Raw genomic sequence first — 5,051 nt, 5'->3', positions numbered from 1 at the left:
CCCGCCCGCCTCCTCCCTCCCCGGGACGCGGGATCGCGCCCGGCTCCGCGGCTTTTGTGAGCGGGGTGGGTGGGTGGGGCCAGCGCTGCACCCCAACCCGCAGCGGGGCCTTCCCATTGGCTGCGGGGACACGCGCCTCCGCCGGCGGAAATGACTCCCCGACCGCGCCGCGAACCCCAAGGGCCTGGGTGGAGTGGGGGCGATGCAAGCTGCAAGCACGTACATCAGTGGCCACGGAGCCTTCCTTCTCTGGCTCAGATGCACGCCCCCCCCCCCGCTCTCCGGGAACCCCCTTTTCTATGTCCGATCTGCTCAGGTGGAGCCGCAGCCCCAGATCCCCAAAGGGGTCCCCTCCAGGGAAAGTCTGGGTGCGGGTCTTGTCCAGCCTCGGGAACCTGGAGCTCTCTGCAAAGGTGGGCTTGCAGCGGGGGTCCAGTTCTACCACCACCACTCACTCACTCACTCCCAGGCTCAGGAGTCTGCTGGCACCCCATCTTTTCCTCTGAGCTGTGGAGACTCAGAATTGGGGTTATTTCTGCTTTTTTTTTGGGGGGGGGGGGTTTAGGTGGTGGTGTCAGCTCTCAGCCAAATGCGTGAAGCTGAGGCAGTGGTTCTTGGTTTTATTGGCACCCCTTTTGCAGGGAGGGGGTCTCACCTACATCCAACCACTCCCCCACAAGCTATGTTCTTCCCGTGAACCCAGTTGTAAGACCTTATTGGGGAACAGTCTTCGCCCAGGCCCCCACCTAATCAATGTGAAGCCCTGAGTTGGATCCCTGCAGCTGTCTTCATGCCCACTGGAATGACAGCACGCAGGATCTGCCCCACCCTGACTGAGGGTGCTTTCACAGCTGAATGTGCCCCTGAACCAGAGTACCCGGGTCACGTGAGCAGCATAAAGGAACTACTTGGTTCCTGGGTTCCTAGGTGCACTAAGAACTAGGATCTTGGGGCTCAGAGGAGTCACACTCTACCTTGCAAGCTTGTGATTGTGAGTTCGAATCCCCAGCGTCACACATATGTTCATGAGAGCATCCGTCTGAATCCCTGGTGTCCCAAAGATGGGTGCAAGATCCTGGGGGCTCTGCTCTCTCTGACACCCCCACCCGCTGTGTCCCAAACATTTTTCTCATCTCAGCCCAGCCAGGTATGAGTCAGCCTCTATGGGATTTGGGCACAACAAACATGAAGTGAGGCCAGCCCCCCAGGACTGACCCCTTCAAGCATGTGTGCAAGCACAGACCTTGGGGAGCCTCTCCCTGACCATGTGAGCTCCGGACCCCAGCACATGACACATGACACCCCTGCTGGAAATGTGTGACCCCATGTGGAGACATGTATGAGATCAACACATCAGCAACATGAAGAGGAAATGGAAGGAAGAAAGAGGAGACTGGAGTCATACACAGGGTGAAGGGCGCTGGCCTTACACACAACCATCCTGGTTTGGATCCCTGGAATCACCATGTATGACCCTCAGGACCCTGCCAGAAGTCAGGAGCACAAAGCTAGGAGTAACCCCTGAGCACCACTGGGTGTGACTTCCTCCAATAAAGGAGGGGCAGGGGGTTCCATGGACTGGAGAGTGAGCTCCAAGGACTGAAGTGTGGCTTTGCTTAATGAGCACCCTGAATTAATCCTTGCATCACATGGTCCCCCACCCCAGCACTACCAGAGTAACTCATGAACACCATCATGTATGGCCAAAACAAACAAAAACTAAGGGAAAAGAGGGGTTCTCTGCAAACACTACTGAGCACAAGATCATCTGAGCCCTGAACGCTCTGGCAGGTGACTTTATAACTTTATATAAGGCTTTATATAAGACTTTATATAAGGCGCCAGCATAGCCCCAGAGTAGCTGTGAGAGGCTGGAAGAGGGACCCAAGACAAGAGCTATCCCAGCTCAAGAGTCAGGAAGGGACCTGGATGGACTTCTTGCACCAAAGCCTGAGTAGGGACATAGGTTTGTGGTTCTCCTAGCCACCCATCACCTTGAAGGTTTTCTGTGTTCATTGCACCCACAGGGCCTTTGCACATGCTGCTTTGCCAGGAAGCCTGTGCCCAAGGAGAGATTCACTCTAAGCCTCAGTATATCAGAGGAGCATCCTGCCCATCTCCTCCCTCACTGGTTCATCCACTGCTCTCCCACCATCCTTCTGTACAGGCTGATATATTGAGTGCCAGAACCTGAGCTCGTGGGGGTGAGACTGCAGTTCAGGCTCAAGTTCAGGTGCTCCTGCTCAGGGCCTGAAGCCTTGGGTATCACTTGGTACTCCCATAGCACTAGGGGTATACATGGGAGACCATGTGATGTTGGGCTCCAATGGGATCAGAATCAAGGCAGGCACCTTCCCCTGCCTTAAGGGAACTCCAGCCTGTTCAGATTTTTATAAACTAAGGAGCAAGGAACCCAAGAGAAGAGGGACCAGGGCCAGTCATCTATCAGCCAAGGAGGATGAGCCACAGTGGGGTTCCTAGTAGCATAGGACATATGGTGCACCACCACCAGACCAGGGAGACCATAGCCCCTACCAAGAATCACCTGTACCCCAACACCACCCTAGGATCGAGTGTGCCCACTCCAGGGCTATATGTCCCCCATCACATGATCCCACTCAGGCTCACATGTGCTCTCTCAAGAATCATGTGCCCACTTCAGGATCACACATGCCTGTTCCCCCCCATGGGTGTCCATCAGCATCCTGCCCTCACCCACACTGGCCTGTCACATCAATCCTCTCCTGAAACTACTGTTCCTGCCATGAAGGCCTGAGCACAGCTGCAACTGACAAGATCACTTTTGTTTTGGGATCCACCCCCAGTGCTTCTCAGTGCTCAGGAGTCCCTCTAAGGAGTTCCAGGGAACCACGGGCTGAGGGGCTGCTAGAACCTGGCCTCCCATCTGTGCACTGCCTTCAGTCTCCAGCATAGATGTAGGGCTGGACACACAGGCTCCCAAAGTGACTGTTTCACTGCGGGATCCTTATGTTTTTTTTTTTTAAGCATGCTGAGCATGCTTCAAGTTATTTTCCATCTGCTGGTGGCAGCTTCTCTGGCCTCCTGTTGCAACTGCATTTTAAGAGAGAAGAAATGATGCTGGTACACAGCACACATTTGGGGTAACAGAGGCAGAAGGCCCAAATGTGTCAGTTCACCATCTGCTCCTGTGTTCTGTACCCCTCCCAGCCATAGGCATCCTGGCCAGATTCCTCTGCAAGTGTCCCCACTTGCACAGGGGCAAGTGGGGACACAGAGCTCAAGATTTAGACCAGGTAGAACCAAGCCCAGATAGTGCCCGAAGGGTAATTAATCCAGGACAGCCCTGGCTGGGGTCTGAACTGTGACTAAGATTGTACCTCCAGGGCCCGGAGAGATAGCACAACGGCGTTTGTCTTGCAAGCAGCCAAGCCAGAACCAAAGGTGGTTGGTTCGAATCCTGGTGTCCCATATGGTCCCCTGTGCCTGCCAGGACCTATTTCTGAGCAGACAGCCAGGAGTAACCCCTGAGCACCGCCGGGTGTGGCCCAAAAACAAAAAAAAAAAAAAAAAAAAAAGATCAGATCAGAGCAACAATACAGCAGGGAGGACATTTACTTGACATGTGGCTAACCCCAGAACCCCACAGGGTCCCTCAATGGGATTAGTAATTCCTGAGCACAGAGCCAAGAGTATGCCCCAAGCACAGCCAGTATGGTCCATAAGCCCCTCACCCCAAAAATAGCACAACAGGGGCCGGAGAGATAGCATGGAGGTAAGGCATTTGCCTTTCATGCAGGAGGTCATCGGTTCGAATCCCGGCACCCCATATGGTCCCCCGTGCCTGCCAGGAGCAATTTCTGAGCCTGGAGCCAGGAATAACTCCTGAGCACTGCCGGGTGTGACCCAAAAACCACAAAAAAAAAAAAAAAATAGCACAACAGATAGAATGCTGCTGACAGGGGTTTGAGCCCTAGTATCCCATATTGTCCCCCAAGCACCACCCGGAGTGACCCCAGAATGCAGCACCAGAAGTCAGCCCTGAACACCACTGGGTGTGACCCCAAAAAGACTCATTAAAAGGCTTTTTATGGGTCAGATAGATAGTGGATAGAGCAGTGGCTTGCATGCCACCGACCTGGGTTCAATTCCCCTGCATCCCATATGATCTCCCAAGTACCACCAAGAATGACACCGCAAGCACCAGAGTGATAGCACAGTGGTGGGGCATATGCCTTGTACACAGCTGATCTAGGACAAACCCAGGTTCAAACCCTGGCATTCCATATGGTCCCCCAAGCCTGCCAGGAGTAATTATTTTAACTGGGTCACACCCAGCAACACTTAGGGGTTACTCCTGGCTCTGCACTCAGATGCCAGGATTCGAACCACCATCTGTTCTGAATTGACTTGCGTGCCTCCAGAGTGATTTCTGAGCACAGAGCCAGGAGTAAGCTCTGAGCAGCGCTGGGTGTGCCCCCCCCCCCAAAAAAAACAAGGCTTTCCTCCATGAAAACCCACCCTGAGGAACTGAGTTTGCTGACTGTCATTCTCTATGTATGCTTCCTTCATTGCCGCTGTGATAGTCTGCACTTGGCTGGCGCAGGATATAATTCTGGGGGAGACCACTAACATGAGAGCAGGTACTCTAGACCCGGTGCCCCAGCATGCTCTGGGCTAGTCTCAAGCACTCCCAAACGTCCTGTGGCTGGTTCCCAGAGAGCCTGGCAGCTGTGTTCTGGGGTAGGGTAGGGGCTGGAGGATTGTCTCGGAGGGTGGTGATGGCTGTAAACAGGTGTCGGCCTGATAAAGTGAGATGGGAACCACAGGGGTGTCCACACAGTGTCACAGCCAACTAAGCTGGGGGACCAGGGAAGGACCCCCAGAACCCTGCTTGGTTCTCTATCCAGAGCCACGTCGACCCCTTTTCCAGGATCCCCCAAAGCACCGGCAAGCCTATGAGCTGTCCTTGGTGCTGAAACAGAAACAGATGCTGATGACGCTTCTGAAATTCCAACTGTGTGGTGAATTCTCAATTTGTTTAGATTTATGGGCCACACCCAGAAATGTTC

The sequence above is a fragment of the Suncus etruscus genome, chromosome 15 (genome assembly GCF_024139225.1).
Source record: "Suncus etruscus isolate mSunEtr1 chromosome 15, mSunEtr1.pri.cur, whole genome shotgun sequence".
In the NCBI taxonomy this organism is placed as follows: Eukaryota; Metazoa; Chordata; class Mammalia; order Eulipotyphla; family Soricidae; genus Suncus; species Suncus etruscus.
This window is presented reverse-complemented; position numbering follows the sequence as displayed.